Genomic DNA, 16981 nt, shown 5'->3' with positions numbered 1-16981 from the left:
AGCCACCTTCAGTCTGCTGCTGGACAGCCAGCAGCAGCAGCAGCAGGAGAGGTATGTAATCAGGAGCCCTCCTGCTAAGGGTAGACAGCTGCTCGTTCCACCCCACCCCCCGCCTTAATTGGTTCTCCTCCCTTCCAACGGTGTTGAGGCGGGTGGGAACAGCAGGGGGTGAAGGTGCTGTGTTTAAAGAGGTGGAGTTATGCAGATCTAAAACGCGTGGATTGCAGCAGCAGCAAGCCGGAAAGTGCAGGCATGTAAGGGATCTAGAGGTTGACAACATGTCTTCTTAACGGGAGTCCAGGAGCTCATCTCCACAAATGGACTTTTCAGGATCCTTGGGTGGCTCCGTAGTTTGAAACCAATTCTGGTTATCGCTTCTCGGCCTTTTGGCTAAGATCAAGTGTAGTATCTGTTCTTATCAGTTTAATATCTGATACGTCCCCTATCTGGGGACCATATATTAAATGGATTTTTAGAACAGGGAGATGGAAAAAGAGCTTGCTCTGTCCACTCCACGCATTGACCTGGTATTGCAGTATCTCCAGGACCGGTGCACCCCTTCTTTAATGCAGTTTCTAAAATCAGAAAGAATTGAATTCAATGTTTTTTGTTCATTTTGCTTGTTTGTCGGATTTTGGGATGGACTCTTTGGCTTTGCTTTTCTTCTCCTCATTGGATTTTTCATGTTCAAAGTTGCAGAAGCCAGATTACAAGCTCATTTTGGTTCAACTTCAGCAACTGTGCATTGCATTGCCATGTAATGTGATGCAATGCTATCTTTCTAGCTCTCCCTTTTTACTTCCTTTTGGATAAACAGACATATTAGGCAAGCATTTTGGAGCTTTCACCTAAATAACTACAGGTGGTGAGATAAGCTGCACAATATAATTGACCTTTCAGTATATTGTTGCACACACACCATCTATTTAGCAAATGCCCTTGTTATCAACAGCAGCCTTTTAAACTCACCTGAGCTAACAGGTATGTGCGCTGGTTACTCTGCTGCGCTTAAAATTTCTTTTTTGGTTTGCTACAATGCCTTTTCTGAAACGTTGTCTCCTTCTGCTGGAACACTGACTTCTTTCATTTAATGCCTGCAGACTATAAAAGAGAACCCAACCCAAAAAGTTTGGTTGATTAGTCTGTGGCATTCTGTTAAACTGTTGCTTATGGCGGTCTCTGTGAGCTTCTCAGCGACATTCAGCCAGCCAGGTATCCTGCCTGCAGTAGATGGAATGTGGCAATGGAACGCTGGCTGCGCGTGTCATAATAGGCTCTGAGCCTTTATATACCTGTGCACAGCAGCAGCCACCTTCAGTCTGCTGCTGGACAGCCAGCAGCAGCAGCAGCAGGAGAGGTATGTAATCAGGAGCCCTCCTGCTAAGGGTAGACAGCTGCTCGTTCCACCCCACCCCCCGCCTTAATTGGTTCTCCTCCCTTTCAACGGTGTTGAGGCGGGTGGGAACAGCAGGGGGTGAAGGTGCTGTGTTTAAAGAGGTGGAGTTATGCAGATCTAAAACGCGTGGATTGCAGCAGCAGCAAGCCGAAAAGTGCAGGCATGTAAGGGATCTAGAGGTTGACAACATGTCTTCTTAACGGGAGTCCAGGAGCTCATCTCCACAAATGGACTTTTCAGGATCCTTGGGTGGCTCCGTAGTTTGAAACCAATTCTGGTTATCGCTTCTCGGCCTTTTGGCTAAGATCAAGTGTAGTATCTGTTCTTATCAGTTTAATATCTGATACGTCCCCTATCTGGGGACCATATATTAAATGGATTTTTAGAACAGGGAGATGGAAAAAGAGCTTGCTCTGTCCACTCCACGCATTGACCTGGTATTGCAGTATCTCCAGGACCGGTGCACCCCTTCTTTAATGCAGTTTCTAAAATCAGAAAGAATTGAATTCAATGTTTTTTGTTCATTTTGCTTGTTTGTCGGATTTTGGGATGGACTCTTTGGCTTTGCTTTTCTTCTCCTCATTGGATTTTTCATGTTCAAAGTTGCAGAAGCCAGATTACAAGCTCATTTTGGTTCAACTTCAGCAACTGTGCATTGCATTGCCATGTAATGTGATGCAATGCTATCTTTCTAGCTCTCCCTTTTTACTTCCTTTTGGATAAACAGACATATTAGGCAAGCATTTTGGAGCTTTCACCTAAATAACTACAGGTGGTGAGATAAGCTGCACAATATAATTGACCTTTCAGTATATTGTTGCACACACACCATCTATTTAGCAAATGCCCTTGTTATCAACAGCAGCCTTTTAAACTCACCTGAGCTAACAGGTATGTGCGCTGGTTACTCTGCTGCGCTTAAAATTTCTTTTTTGGTTTGCTACAATGCCTTTTCTGAAACGTTGTCTCCTTCTGCTGGAACACTGACTTCTTTCATTTAATGCCTGCAGACTATAAAAGAGAACCCAACCCAAAAAGTTTGGTTGATTAGTCTGTGGCATTCTGTTAAACTGTTGCTTATGGCGGTCTCTGTGAGCTTCTCAGCGACATTCAGCCAGCCAGGTATCCTGCCTGCAGTAGATGGAATGTGGCAATGGAACGCTGGCTGCGCGTGTCATAATAGGCTCTGAGCCTTTATATACCTGTGCACAGCAGCAGCCACCTTCAGTCTGCTGCTGGACAGCCAGCAGCAGCAGCAGCAGGAGAGGTATGTAATCAGGAGCCCTCCTGCTAAGGGTAGACAGCTGCTCGTTCCACCCCACCCCCCGCCTTAATTGGTTCTCCTCCCTTCCAACGGTGTTGAGGCGGGTGGGAACAGCAGGGGGTGAAGGTGCTGTGTTTAAAGAGGTGGAGTTATGCAGATCTAAAACGTGTGGATTGCAGCAGCAGCAAGCCGAAAAGTGCAGGCATGTAAGGGATCTAGAGGTTGACAACATGTCTTCTTAACGGGAGTCCAGGAGCTCATCTCCACAAATGGACTTTTCAGGATCCTTGGGTGGCTCCGTAGTTTGAAACCAATTCTGGTTATCGCTTCTCGGCCTTTTGGCTAAGATCAAGTGTAGTATCTGTTCTTATCAGTTTAATATCTGATACGTCCCCTATCTGGGGACCATATATTAAATGGATTTTTAGAACAGGGAGATGGAAAAAGAGCTTGCTCTGTCCACTCCACGCATTGACCTGGTATTGCAGTATCTCCAGGACTGGTGCACCCCTTCTTTAATGCAGTTTCTAAAATCAGAAAGAATTGAATTCAATGTTTTTTGTTCATTTTGCTTGTTTGTCGGATTTTGGGATGGACTCTTTGGCTTTGCTTTTCTTCTCCTCATTGGATTTTTCATGTTCAAAGTTGCAGAAGCCAGATTACAAGCTCATTTTGGTTCAACTTCAGCAACTGTGCATTGCATTGCCATGTAATGTGATGCAATGCTATCTTTCTAGCTCTCCCTTTTTACTTCCTTTTGGATAAACAGACATATTAGGCAAGCATTTTGGAGCTTTCACCTAAATAACTACAGGTGGTGAGATAAGCTGCACAATATAATTGACCTTTCAGTATATTGTTGCACACACACCATCTATTTAGCAAATGCCCTTGTTATCAACAGCAGCCTTTTAAACTCACCTGAGCTAACAGGCATGTGCGCTGGTTACTCTGCTGCGCTTAAAATTTCTTTTTTGGTTTGCTACAATGCCTTTTCTGAAACGTTGTCTCCTTCTGCTGGAACACTGACTTCTTTCATTTAATGCCTGCAGACTATAAAAGAGAACCCAACCCAAAAAGTTTGGTTGATTAGTCTGTGGCATTCTGTTAAACTGTTGCTTATGGCGGTCTCTGTGAGCTTCTCAGCGACATTCAGCCAGCCAGGTATCCTGCCTGCAGTAGATGGAATGTGGCAATGGAACGCTGGCTGCGCGTGTCATAATAGGCTCTGAGCCTTTATATACCTGTGCACAGCAGCAGCCACCTTCAGTCTGCTGCTGGACAGCCAGCAGCAGCAGCAGCAGGAGAGGTATGTAATCAGGAGCCCTCCTGCTAAGGGTAGACAGCTGCTCGTTCCACCCCACCCCCCGCCTTAATTGGTTCTCCTCCCTTCCAACGGTGTTGAGGCGGGTGGGAACAGCAGGGGGTGAAGGTGCTGTGTTTAAAGAGGTGGAGTTATGCAGATCTAAAACGCGTGGATTGCAGCAGCAGCAAGCCGAAAAGTGCAGGCATGTAAGGGATCTAGAGGTTGACAACATGTCTTCTTAACGGGAGTCCAGGAGCTCATCTCCACAAATGGACTTTTCAGAATCCTTGGGTGGCTCCGTAGTTTGAAACCAATTCTGGTTATCGCTTCTCGGCCTTTTGGCTAAGATCAAGTGCAGTGATTTAGCGATTGCTGCCTTGGTTTTGGTTGGAGGTGTCTGGGGTACCTGGCTCGTCGGCCTTGGGGGATCGTCCTTACCTAATTGTGGGGACTTCACCCCCTTGCTGCTATAGGCGTGTCGGCTTAGTCCCCAGACAACGGGAAGTGATCATACTCGCTCCTTCTGTGTGTTGGAGTGGAGATTACGCTCATTCTGTTGGAGAATCATGGCAACAGAGGCGGAGTTGTGGCCGAAGTTGGAGGTTCCAGAACATGCACGTGTGGAGACCGCTTTCCGGATTTTTGTCCGGAGAGACTGTCAGAAGGTTAAGGACTTTCGGTTTATTATGAAGGAGATCATCTTGGGTGTCGCAAAGGTGAAAAAAGAAGACATCGTGGCAGTTATGGATTATCCCCAAAAGGGTGTCTATGACGTGTTTTTTGAGTCTAGGAAGATTTTGGAGAACTATATGGATTCTTTTGATGAATTGAGACATGAGAAGTTTGTTGGAATTCGGTTTCAACGTCACGTATTTAGTAGTGAAAAGATGGTGACAGTGAAGATGTTTTCACCACTGGTTCCAGAAGAGGACATTGTCACGTTTTTGAGTGGTTTTGCCAAGTCTGTAGTATCAAAAGGTAAAGTAATGAATGAATTCGGAGTATGGACGGGAAAGTGGAAATTTTTTGTGGAATTTAACATGAACAAGGATAGGAGTTTTTCCTACCCGCCTCAAAGGTTTAAGCTTGGTAAAGTAAGTGGGAATTTATTCTTTAATGGGATGGATTCCTTTTGTTCAATTTGTGAGGTATATGGTCATAAACGTGAAGACTGTACTGCAGAAAAGTGTTGGAAGTGTAAAGCGGAAGGACATGTTTCTAAATCATGTCCAGTAGAAAGGAATAAGTGTAACCTGTGTATGGAAATTGGGCATAGGTTTAAGGAATGCCCAAAGAGAAAGAGTAATAAGGAGAAGATGGAAAGTGCAAAGGCGGAAAAGAAAGAAAAAAAGAAGACGGTAGAGGTTCAGAGGCAAACAGAAGAGGAGGAAGCTGATAAAGAAATGGACAAAGTTAAAAAAGGAATTGCGGAAATGAAGGGAAGTGGTGTGTGTTTTGAAGCTTTTTTTCCAAAGGTAATCGCAAGTGTGAAGGCAAATAAAGAGAGGTTTTTTGAAACCTATAAGGTGGGAAGGACATGGATAGATTATGTGAATACAAACTTTGAATCTTTCTCGCAAGAGAAAGGACTGTTGGAGTATCTAACATATTATGCGTTGAAGGGAGGAATGCAGTAATGTGTTTTGTTTCCTTCCTCTATATATTATGTGTCTGAGAGGAAATACTGGTTGTTGTTTTGTTTTTTTTGTATATGCATTAAATAATGTTTTTTTGTTTTAAAATGACACGATGATGGATTTGGTCCATCACCGTTTTCAGAAGTATGGAATCGAGATGGTACTTGTAATCTGAGTGTTATGGAAAAAAAAAAAAAAAAAAAAAATCTGTTCTTATCAGTTTAATATCTGATACGTCCCCTATCTGGGGACCATATATTAAATGGATTTTTAGAACAGGGAGATGGAAAAAGAGCTTGCTCTGTCCACTCCACGCATTGACCTGGTATTGCAGTATCTCCAGGACCGGTGCACCCCTTCTTTAATGCAGTTTCTAAAATCAGAAAGAATTGAATTCAATGTTTTTTGTTCATTTTGCTTGTTTGTCGGATTTTGGGATGGACTCTTTGGCTTTGCTTTTCTTCTCCTCATTGGATTTTTCATGTTCAAAGTTGCAGAAGCCAGATTACAAGCTCATTTTGGTTCAACTTCAGCAACTGTGCATTGCATTGCCATGTAATGTGATGCAATGCTATCTTTCTAGCTCTCCCTTTTTACTTCCTTTTGGATAAACAGACATATTAGGCAAGCATTTTGGAGCTTTCACCTAAATAACTACAGGTGGTGAGATAAGCTGCACAATATAATTGACCTTTCAGTATATTGTTGCACACACACCATCTATTTAGCAAATGCCCTTGTTATCAACAGCAGCCTTTTAAACTCACCTGAGCTAACAGGTATGTGCGCTGGTTACTCTGCTGCGCTTAAAATTTCTTTTTTGGTTTGCTACAATGCCTTTTCTGAAACGTTGTCTCCTTCTGCTGGAACACTGACTTCTTTCATTTAATGCCTGCAGACTATAAAAGAGAACCCAACCCAAAAAGTTTGGTTGATTAGTCTGTGGCATTCTGTTAAACTGTTGCTTATGGCGGTCTCTGTGAGCTTCTCAGCGACATTCAGCCAGCCAGGTATCCTGCCTGCAGTAGATGGAATGTGGCAATGGAACGCTGGCTGCGCGTGTCATAATAGGCTCTGAGCCTTTATATACCTGTGCACAGCAGCAGCCACCTTCAGTCTGCTGCTGGACAGCCAGCAGCAGCAGCAGCAGGAGAGGTATGTAATCAGGAGCCCTCCTGCTAAGGGTAGACAGCTGCTCGTTCCACCCCACCCCCCGCCTTAATTGGTTCTCCTCCCTTCCAACGGTGTTGAGGCGGGTGGGAACAGCAGGGGGTGAAGGTGCTGTGTTTAAAGAGGTGGAGTTATGCAGATCTAAAACGCGTGGATTGCAGCAGCAGCAAGCCGGAAAGTGCAGGCATGTAAGGGATCTAGAGGTTGACAACATGTCTTCTTAACGGGAGTCCAGGAGCTCATCTCCACAAATGGACTTTTCAGGATCCTTGGGTGGCTCCGTAGTTTGAAACCAATTCTGGTTATCGCTTCTCGGCCTTTTGGCTAAGATCAAGTGTAGTATCTGTTCTTATCAGTTTAATATCTGATACGTCCCCTATCTGGGGACCATATATTAAATGGATTTTTAGAACAGGGAGATGGAAAAAGAGCTTGCTCTGTCCACTCCACGCATTGACCTGGTATTGCAGTATCTCCAGGACCGGTGCACCCCTTCTTTAATGCAGTTTCTAAAATCAGAAAGAATTGAATTCAATGTTTTTTGTTCATTTTGCTTGTTTGTCGGATTTTGGGATGGACTCTTTGGCTTTGCTTTTCTTCTCCTCATTGGATTTTTCATGTTCAAAGTTGCAGAAGCCAGATTACAAGCTCATTTTGGTTCAACTTCAGCAACTGTGCATTGCATTGCCATGTAATGTGATGCAATGCTATCTTTCTAGCTCTCCCTTTTTACTTCCTTTTGGATAAACAGACATATTAGGCAAGCATTTTGGAGCTTTCACCTAAATAACTACAGGTGGTGAGATAAGCTGCACAATATAATTGACCTTTCAGTATATTGTTGCACACACACCATCTATTTAGCAAATGCCCTTGTTATCAACAGCAGCCTTTTAAACTCACCTGAGCTAACAGGTATGTGCGCTGGTTACTCTGCTGCGCTTAAAATTTCTTTTTTGGTTTGCTACAATGCCTTTTCTGAAACGTTGTCTCCTTCTGCTGGAACACTGACTTCTTTCATTTAATGCCTGCAGACTATAAAAGAGAACCCAACCCAAAAAGTTTGGTTGATTAGTCTGTGGCATTCTGTTAAACTGTTGCTTATGGCGGTCTCTGTGAGCTTCTCAGCGACATTCAGCCAGCCAGGTATCCTGCCTGCAGTAGATGGAATGTGGCAATGGAACGCTGGCTGCGCGTGTCATAATAGGCTCTGAGCCTTTATATACCTGTGCACAGCAGCAGCCACCTTCAGTCTGCTGCTGGACAGCCAGCAGCAGCAGCAGCAGGAGAGGTATGTAATCAGGAGCCCTCCTGCTAAGGGTAGACAGCTGCTCGTTCCACCCCACCCCCCGCCTTAATTGGTTCTCCTCCCTTTCAACGGTGTTGAGGCGGGTGGGAACAGCAGGGGGTGAAGGTGCTGTGTTTAAAGAGGTGGAGTTATGCAGATCTAAAACGCGTGGATTGCAGCAGCAGCAAGCCGAAAAGTGCAGGCATGTAAGGGATCTAGAGGTTGACAACATGTCTTCTTAACGGGAGTCCAGGAGCTCATCTCCACAAATGGACTTTTCAGGATCCTTGGGTGGCTCCGTAGTTTGAAACCAATTCTGGTTATCGCTTCTCGGCCTTTTGGCTAAGATCAAGTGTAGTATCTGTTCTTATCAGTTTAATATCTGATACGTCCCCTATCTGGGGACCATATATTAAATGGATTTTTAGAACAGGGAGATGGAAAAAGAGCTTGCTCTGTCCACTCCACGCATTGACCTGGTATTGCAGTATCTCCAGGACCGGTGCACCCCTTCTTTAATGCAGTTTCTAAAATCAGAAAGAATTGAATTCAATGTTTTTTGTTCATTTTGCTTGTTTGTCGGATTTTGGGATGGACTCTTTGGCTTTGCTTTTCTTCTCCTCATTGGATTTTTCATGTTCAAAGTTGCAGAAGCCAGATTACAAGCTCATTTTGGTTCAACTTCAGCAACTGTGCATTGCATTGCCATGTAATGTGATGCAATGCTATCTTTCTAGCTCTCCCTTTTTACTTCCTTTTGGATAAACAGACATATTAGGCAAGCATTTTGGAGCTTTCACCTAAATAACTACAGGTGGTGAGATAAGCTGCACAATATAATTGACCTTTCAGTATATTGTTGCACACACACCATCTATTTAGCAAATGCCCTTGTTATCAACAGCAGCCTTTTAAACTCACCTGAGCTAACAGGTATGTGCGCTGGTTACTCTGCTGCGCTTAAAATTTCTTTTTTGGTTTGCTACAATGCCTTTTCTGAAACGTTGTCTCCTTCTGCTGGAACACTGACTTCTTTCATTTAATGCCTGCAGACTATAAAAGAGAACCCAACCCAAAAAGTTTGGTTGATTAGTCTGTGGCATTCTGTTAAACTGTTGCTTATGGCGGTCTCTGTGAGCTTCTCAGCGACATTCAGCCAGCCAGGTATCCTGCCTGCAGTAGATGGAATGTGGCAATGGAACGCTGGCTGCGCGTGTCATAATAGGCTCTGAGCCTTTATATACCTGTGCACAGCAGCAGCCACCTTCAGTCTGCTGCTGGACAGCCAGCAGCAGCAGCAGCAGGAGAGGTATGTAATCAGGAGCCCTCCTGCTAAGGGTAGACAGCTGCTCGTTCCACCCCACCCCCCGCCTTAATTGGTTCTCCTCCCTTCCAACGGTGTTGAGGCGGGTGGGAACAGCAGGGGGTGAAGGTGCTGTGTTTAAAGAGGTGGAGTTATGCAGATCTAAAACGCGTGGATTGCAGCAGCAGCAAGCCGAAAAGTGCAGGCATGTAAGGGATCTAGAGGTTGACAACATGTCTTCTTAACGGGAGTCCAGGAGCTCATCTCCACAAATGGACTTTTCAGGATCCTTGGGTGGCTCCGTAGTTTGAAACCAATTCTGGTTATCGCTTCTCGGCCTTTTGGCTAAGATCAAGTGTAGTATCTGTTCTTATCAGTTTAATATCTGATACGTCCCCTATCTGGGGACCATATATTAAATGGATTTTTAGAACAGGGAGATGGAAAAAGAGCTTGCTCTGTCCACTCCACGCATTGACCTGGTATTGCAGTATCTCCAGGACCGGTGCACCCCTTCTTTAATGCAGTTTCTAAAATCAGAAAGAATTGAATTCAATGTTTTTTGTTCATTTTGCTTGTTTGTCGGATTTTGGGATGGACTCTTTGGCTTTGCTTTTCTTCTCCTCATTGGATTTTTCATGTTCAAAGTTGCAGAAGCCAGATTACAAGCTCATTTTGGTTCAACTTCAGCAACTGTGCATTGCATTGCCATGTAATGTGATGCAATGCTATCTTTCTAGCTCTCCCTTTTTACTTCCTTTTGGATAAACAGACATATTAGGCAAGCATTTTGGAGCTTTCACCTAAATAACTACAGGTGGTGAGATAAGCTGCACAATATAATTGACCTTTCAGTATATTGTTGCACACACACCATCTATTTAGCAAATGCCCTTGTTATCAACAGCAGCCTTTTAAACTCACCTGAGCTAACAGGTATGTGCGCTGGTTACTCTGCTGCGCTTAAAATTTCTTTTTTGGTTTGCTACAATGCCTTTTCTGAAACGTTGTCTCCTTCTGCTGGAACACTGACTTCTTTCATTTAATGCCTGCAGACTATAAAAGAGAACCCAACCCAAAAAGTTTGGTTGATTAGTCTGTGGCATTCTGTTAAACTGTTGCTTATGGCGGTCTCTGTGAGCTTCTCAGCGACATTCAGCCAGCCAGGTATCCTGCCTGCAGTAGATGGAATGTGGCAATGGAACGCTGGCTGCGCGTGTCATAATAAGCTCTGAGCCTTTATATACCTGTGCACAGCAGCAGCCACCTTCAGTCTGCTGCTGGACAGCCAGCAGCAGCAGCAGCAGGAGAGGTATGTAATCACAAGCCCTCCTGCTAAGGGTAGACAGCTGCTCGTTCCACCCCACCCCCCGCCTTAATTGGTTCTCCTCCCTTCCAACGGTGTTGAGGCGGGTGGGAACAGCAGGGGGTGAAGGTGCTGTGTTTAAAGAGGTGGAGTTATGCAGATCTAAAACGCGTGGATTGCAGCAGCAGCAAGCCGAAAAGTGCAGGCATGTAAGGGATCTAGAGGTTGACAACATGTCTTCTTAACGGGAGTCCAGGAGCTCATCTCCACAAATGGACTTTTCAGGATCCTTGGGTGGCTCCGTAGTTTGAAACCAATTCTGGTTATCGCTTCTCGGCCTTTTGGCTAAGATCAAGTGTAGTATCTGTTCTTATCAGTTTAATATCTGATACGTCCCCTATCTGGGGACCATATATTAAATGGATTTTTAGAACAGGGAGATGGAAAAAGAGCTTGCTCTGTCCACTCCACGCATTGACCTGGTATTGCAGTATCTCCAGGACCGGTGCACCCCTTCTTTAATGCAGTTTCTAAAATCAGAAAGAATTGAATTCAATGTTTTTTGTTCATTTTGCTTGTTTGTCGGATTTTGGGATGGACTCTTTGGCTTTGCTTTTCTTCTCCTCATTGGATTTTTCATGTTCAAAGTTGCAGAAGCCAGATTACAAGCTCATTTTGGTTCAACTTCAGCAACTGTGCATTGCATTGCCATGTAATGTGATGCAATGCTATCTTTCTAGCTCTCCCTTTTTACTTCCTTTTGGATAAACAGACATATTAGGCAAGCATTTTGGAGCTTTCACCTAAATAACTACAGGTGGTGAGATAAGCTGCACAATATAATTGACCTTTCAGTATATTGTTGCACACACACCATCTATTTAGCAAATGCCCTTGTTATCAACAGCAGCCTTTTAAACTCACCTGAGCTAACAGGTATGTGCGCTGGTTACTCTGCTGCGCTTAAAATTTCTTTTTTGGTTTGCTACAAAGCCTTTTCTGAAACGTTGTCTCCTTCTGCTGGAACACTGACTTCTTTCATTTAATGCCTGCAGACTATAAAAGAGAACCCAACCCAAAAAGTTTGGTTGATTAGTCTGTGGCATTCTGTTAAACTGTTGCTTATGGCGGTCTCTGTGAGCTTCTCAGCGACATTCAGCCAGCCAGGTATCCTGCCTGCAGTAGATGGAATGTGGCAATGGAACGCTGGCTGCGTGTGTCATAATAGGCTCTGAGCCTTTATATACCTGTGCACAGCAGCAGCCACCTTCAGTCTGCTGCTGGACAGCCAGCAGCAGCAGCAGCAGGAGAGGTATGTAATCAGGAGCCCTCCTGCTAAGGGTAGACAGCTGCTCGTTCCACCCCACCCCCCGCCTTAATTGGTTCTCCTCCCTTCCAACGGTGTTGAGGCGGGTGGGAACAGCAGGGGGTGAAGGTGCTGTGTTTAAAGAGGTGGAGTTATGCAGATCTAAAACGCGTGGATTGCAGCAGCAGCAAGCCGAAAAGTGCAGGCATGTAAGGGATCTAGAGGTTGACAACATGTCTTCTTAACGGGAGTCCAGGAGCTCATCTCCACAAATGGACTTTTCAGGATCCTTGGGTGGCTCCGTAGTTTGAAACCAATTCTGGTTATCGCTTCTCGGCCTTTTGGCTAAGATCAAGTGTAGTATCTGTTCTTATCAGTTTAATATCTGATACGTCCCCTATCTGGGGACCATATATTAAATGGATTTTTAGAACAGGGAGATGGAAAAAGATCTTGCTCTGTCCACTCCACGCATTGACCTGGTATTGCAGTATCTCCAGGACCGGTGCACCCCTTCTTTAATGCAGTTTCTAAAATCAGAAAGAATTGAATTCAATGTTTTTTGTTCATTTTGCTTGTTTGTCGGATTTTGGGATGGACTCTTTGGCTTTGCTTTTCTTCTCCTCATTGGATTTTTCATGTTCAAAGTTGCAGAAGCCAGATTACAAGCTCATTTTGGTTCAACTTCAGCAACTGTGCATTGCATTGCCATGTAATGTGATGCAATGCTATCTTTCTAGCTCTCCCTTTTTACTTCCTTTTAGATAAACAGACATATTAGGCAAGCATTTTGGAGCTTTCACCTAAATAACTACAGGTGGTGAGATAAGCTGCACAATATAATTGACCTTTCAGTATATTGTTGCACACACACCATCTATTTAGCAAATGCCCTTGTTATCAACAGCAGCCTTTTAAACTCACCTGAGCTAACAGGTATGTGCGCTGGTTACTCTGCTGCGCTTAAAATTTCTTTTTTGGTTTGCTACAATGCCTTTTCTGAAACGTTGTCTCCTTCTGCTGGAAAACTGACTTCTTTCATTTAATGCCTGCAGACTATAAAAGAGAACCCAACCCAAAAAGTTTGGTTGATTAGTCTGTGGCATTCTGTTAAACTGTTGCTTATGGCGGTCTCTGTGAGCTTCTCAGCGACATTCAGCCAGCCAGGTATCCTGCCTGCAGTAGATGGAATGTGGCAATGGAACGCTGGCTGCGCGTGTCATAATAGGCTCTGAGCCTTTATATACCTGTGCACAGCAGCAGCCACCTTCAGTCTGCTGCTGGACAGCCAGCAGCAGCAGCAGCAGGAGAGGTATGTAATCAGGAGCCCTCCTGCTAAGTGTAGACAGCTGCTCGTTCCACCCCACCCCCCGCCTTAATTGGTTCTCCTCCCTTCCAACGGTGTTGAGGCGGGTGGGAACAGCAGGGGGTGAAGGTGCTGTGTTTAAAGAGGTGGAGTTATGCAGATCTAAAACGCGTGGATTGCAGCAGCAGCAAGCCGAAAAGTGCAGGCATGTAAGGGATCTAGAGGTTGACAACATGTCTTCTTAACGGGAGTCCAGGAGCTCATCTCCACAAATGGACTTTTCAGGATCCTTGGGTGGCTCCGTAGTTTGAAACCAATTCTGGTTATCGCTTCTCGGCCTTTTGGCTAAGATCAAGTGTAGTATCTGTTCTTATCAGTTTAATATCTGATACGTCCCCTATCTGGGGACCATATATTAAATGGATTTTTAGAACAGGGAGATGGAAAAAGAGCTTGCTCTGTCCACTCCACGCATTGACCTGGTATTGCAGTATCTCCAGGACCGGTGCACCCCTTCTTTAATGCAGTTTCTAAAATCAGAAAGAATTGAATTCAATGTTTTTTGTTCATTTTGCTTGTTTGTCGGATTTTGGGATGGACTCTTTGGCTTTGCTTTTCTTCTCCTCAATGGATTTTTCATGTTCAAAGTTGCAGAAGCCAGATTACAAGCTCATTTTGGTTCAACTTCAGCAACTGTGCATTGCATTGCCATGTAATGTGATGCAATGCTATCTATCTAGCTCTCCCTTTTTACTTCCTTTTGGATAAACAGACATATTAGGCAAGCATTTTGGAGCTTTCACCTAAATAACTACAGGTGGTGAGATAAGCTGCACAATATAATTGACCTTTCAGTATATTGTTGCACACACACCATCTATTTAGCAAATGCCCTTGTTATCAACAGCAGCCTTTTAAACTCACCTGAGCTAACAGGTATGTGCGCTGGTTACTCTGCTGCGCTTAAAATTTCTTTTTTGGTTTGCTACAATGCCTTTTCTGAAACGTTGTCTCCTTCTGCTGGAACACTGACTTCTTTCATTTAATGCCTGCAGACTATAAAAGAGAACCCAACCCAAAAAGTTTGGTTGATTAGTCTGTGGCATTCTGTTAAACTGTTGCTTATGGCGGTCTCTGTGAGCTTCTCAGCGACATTCAGCCAGCCAGGTATCCTGCCTGCAGTAGATGGAATGTGGCAATGGAACGCTGGCTGCGCGTGTCATAATAGGCTCTGAGCCTTTATATACCTGTGCACAGCAGCAGCCACCTTCAGTCTGCTGCTGGACAGCCAGCAGCAGCAGCAGCAGGAGAGGTATGTAATCAGGAGCCCTCCTGCTAAGGGTAGACAGCTGCTCGTTCCACCCCACCCCCCGCCTTAATTGGTTCTCCTCCCTTCCAACGGTGTTGAGGCGGGTGGGAACAGCAGGGGGTGAAGGTGCTGTGTTTAAAGAGGTGGAGTTATGCAGATCTAAAACGCGTGGATTGCAGCAGCAGCAAGCCGAAAAGTGCAGGCATGTAAGGGATCTAGAGGTTGACAACATGTCTTCTTAACGGGAGTCCAGGAGCTCATCTCCACAAATGGACTTTTCAGGATCCTTGGGTGGCTCCGTAGTTTGAAACCAATTCTGGTTATCGCTTCTCGGCCTTTTGGCTAAGATCAAGTGTAGTATCTGTTCTTATCAGTTTAATATCTGATACGTCCCCTATCTGGGGACCATATATTAAATGGATTTTTAGAACAGGGAGATGGAAAAAGAGCTTGCTCTGTCCACTCCACGCATTGGCCTGGTATTGCAGTATCTCCAGGACCGGTGCACCCCTTCTTTAATGCAGTTTCTAAAATCAGAAAGAATTGAATTCAATGTTTTTTGTTCATTTTGCTTGTTTGTCGGATTTTGGGATGGACTCTTTGGCTTTGCTTTTCTTCTCCTCAATGGATTTTTCATGTTCAAAGTTGCAGAAGCCAGATTACAAGCTCATTTTGGTTCAACTTCAGCAACTGTGCATTGCATTGCCATGTAATGTGATGCAATGCTATCTTTCTAGCTCTCCCTTTTTACTTCCTTTTGGATAAACAGACATATTAGGCAAGCATTTTGGAGCTTTCACCTAAATAACTACAGGTGGTGAGATAAGCTGCACAATATAATTGACCTTTCAGTATATTGTTGCACACACACCATCTATTTAGCAAATGCCCTTGTTATCAACAGCAGCCTTTTAAACTCACCTGAGCTAACAGGTATGTGCGCTGGTTACTCTGCTGCGCTTAAAATTTCTTTTTTTGGTTTGCTACAATGCCTTTTCTGAAACGTTGTCTCCTTCTGCTGGAACACTGACTTCTTTCATTTAATGCCTGCAGACTATAAAAGAGAACCCAACCCAAAAAGTTTGGTTGATTAGTCTGTGGCATTCTGTTAAACTGTTGCTTATGGCGGTCTCTGTGAGCTTCTCAGCGACATTCAGCCAGCCAGGTATCCTGCCTGCAGTAGATGGAATGTGGCAATGGAACGCTGGCTGCGCGTGTCATAATAGGCTCTGAGCCTTTATATACCTGTGCACAGCAGCAGCCACCTTCAGTCTGCTGCTGGACAGCCAGCAGCAGCAGCAGCAGGAGAGGTATGTAATCAGGAGCCCTCCTGCTAAGGGTAGACAGCTGCTCGTTCCACCCCACCCCCCGCCTTAATTGGTTCTCCTCCCTTCCAACGGTGTTGAGGCGGGTGGGAACAGCAGGGGGTGAAGGTGCTGTGTTTAAAGAGGTGGAGTTATGCAGATCTAAAACGCGTGGATTGCAGCAGCAGCAAGCCGAAAAGTGCAGGCATGTAAGGGATCTAGAGGTTGACAACATGTCTTCTTAACGGGAGTCCAGGAGCTCATCTCCACAAATGGACTTTTCAGGATCCTTGGGTGGCTCCGTAGTTTGAAACCAATTCTGGTTATCGCTTCTCGGCCTTTTGGCTAAGATCAAGTGTAGTATCTGTTCTTATCAGTTTAATATCTGATACGTCCCCTATCTGGGGACCATATATTAAATGGATTTTTAGAACAGGGAGATGGAAAAAGAGCTTGCTCTGTCCACTCCACGCATTGACCTGGTATTGCAGTATCTCCAGGACCGGTGCACCCCTTCTTTAATGCAGTTTCTAAAATCAGAAAGAATTGAATTCAATGTTTTTTGTTCATTTTGCTTGTTTGTCGGATTTTGGGATGGACTCTTTGGCTTTGCTTTTCTTCTCCTCATTGGATTTTTCATGTTCAAAGTTGCAGAAGCCAGATTACAAGCTCATTTTGGTTCAACTTCAGCAACTGTGCATTGCATTGCCATGTAATGTGATGCAATGCTATCTTTCTAGCTCTCCCTTTTTACTTCCTTTTGGATAAACAGACATATTAGGCAAGCATTTTGGAGCTTTCACCTAAATAACTACAGGTGGTGAGATAAGCTGCACAATATAATTGACCTTTCAGTATATTGTTGCACACACACCATCTATTTAGCAAATGCCCTTGTTATCAACAGCAGCCTTTTAAACTCACCTGAGCTAACAGGTATGTGCGCTGGTTACTCTGCTGCGCTTAAAATTTCTTTTTTGGTTTGCTACAATGCCTTTTCTGAAACGTTGTCTCCTTCTGCTGGAACACTGACTTCTTTCAATTAATGCCTGCAGACTATAAAAGAGAACCCAACCCAAAAAGTTT

The 16981-nt window shown here is 44.4% G+C and overlaps 12 non-coding genes across 12 annotated transcripts; all 12 read left to right on the top strand.

Annotated features, from left to right (window-relative positions):
• Positions 1–370: 370 nt before the first annotated feature.
• On the top strand, positions 371–561 carry LOC141225397 (U2 spliceosomal RNA). Its single transcript, XR_012292671.1, has one exon. It is a non-coding gene; the product is annotated as a U2 spliceosomal RNA (small nuclear RNA).
• Positions 562–1676: 1115 nt separating this feature from the next.
• On the top strand, positions 1677–1867 carry LOC141225396 (U2 spliceosomal RNA). The gene has a single exon (XR_012292670.1). It is a non-coding gene; the product is annotated as a U2 spliceosomal RNA (small nuclear RNA).
• A 1115-nt stretch (positions 1868–2982) lies between these two features.
• On the top strand, positions 2983–3173 carry LOC141225535 (U2 spliceosomal RNA). The gene has a single exon (XR_012292807.1). It is a non-coding gene; the product is annotated as a U2 spliceosomal RNA (small nuclear RNA).
• Positions 3174–5772: 2599 nt separating this feature from the next.
• LOC141225120 (U2 spliceosomal RNA) lies at positions 5773–5962 on the top strand. Its single transcript, XR_012292435.1, has one exon. It is a non-coding gene; the product is annotated as a U2 spliceosomal RNA (small nuclear RNA).
• Positions 5963–7077: 1115 nt separating this feature from the next.
• LOC141225395 (U2 spliceosomal RNA) lies at positions 7078–7268 on the top strand. The gene has a single exon (XR_012292669.1). It is a non-coding gene; the product is annotated as a U2 spliceosomal RNA (small nuclear RNA).
• Positions 7269–8383: 1115 nt separating this feature from the next.
• LOC141225394 (U2 spliceosomal RNA) lies at positions 8384–8574 on the top strand. Its single transcript, XR_012292668.1, has one exon. It is a non-coding gene; the product is annotated as a U2 spliceosomal RNA (small nuclear RNA).
• A 1115-nt stretch (positions 8575–9689) lies between these two features.
• Positions 9690–9880, top strand: LOC141225393 (U2 spliceosomal RNA). Its single transcript, XR_012292667.1, has one exon. It is a non-coding gene; the product is annotated as a U2 spliceosomal RNA (small nuclear RNA).
• A 1115-nt stretch (positions 9881–10995) lies between these two features.
• On the top strand, positions 10996–11186 carry LOC141225391 (U2 spliceosomal RNA). Its single transcript, XR_012292665.1, has one exon. It is a non-coding gene; the product is annotated as a U2 spliceosomal RNA (small nuclear RNA).
• A 1115-nt stretch (positions 11187–12301) lies between these two features.
• Positions 12302–12492, top strand: LOC141225603 (U2 spliceosomal RNA). The gene has a single exon (XR_012292874.1). It is a non-coding gene; the product is annotated as a U2 spliceosomal RNA (small nuclear RNA).
• Positions 12493–13607: 1115 nt separating this feature from the next.
• Positions 13608–13798, top strand: LOC141225390 (U2 spliceosomal RNA). Its single transcript, XR_012292664.1, has one exon. It is a non-coding gene; the product is annotated as a U2 spliceosomal RNA (small nuclear RNA).
• A 1115-nt stretch (positions 13799–14913) lies between these two features.
• Positions 14914–15104, top strand: LOC141225519 (U2 spliceosomal RNA). Its single transcript, XR_012292791.1, has one exon. It is a non-coding gene; the product is annotated as a U2 spliceosomal RNA (small nuclear RNA).
• Positions 15105–16220: 1116 nt separating this feature from the next.
• On the top strand, positions 16221–16411 carry LOC141225389 (U2 spliceosomal RNA). Its single transcript, XR_012292663.1, has one exon. It is a non-coding gene; the product is annotated as a U2 spliceosomal RNA (small nuclear RNA).
• Positions 16412–16981: the final 570 nt, after the last annotated feature.

Source organism: Phyllobates terribilis, unplaced genomic scaffold (genome assembly GCF_046119375.1).
Source record: "Phyllobates terribilis strain yellow unplaced genomic scaffold, ASM4611937v1 Scaffold_404__1_contigs__length_1715579, whole genome shotgun sequence".
Taxonomy (NCBI): domain Eukaryota; kingdom Metazoa; phylum Chordata; class Amphibia; order Anura; family Dendrobatidae; genus Phyllobates; species Phyllobates terribilis.
The sequence above is the reverse complement of the archived record's forward strand: the minus strand, read 5'-3'. Positions and strand labels throughout refer to the sequence as shown.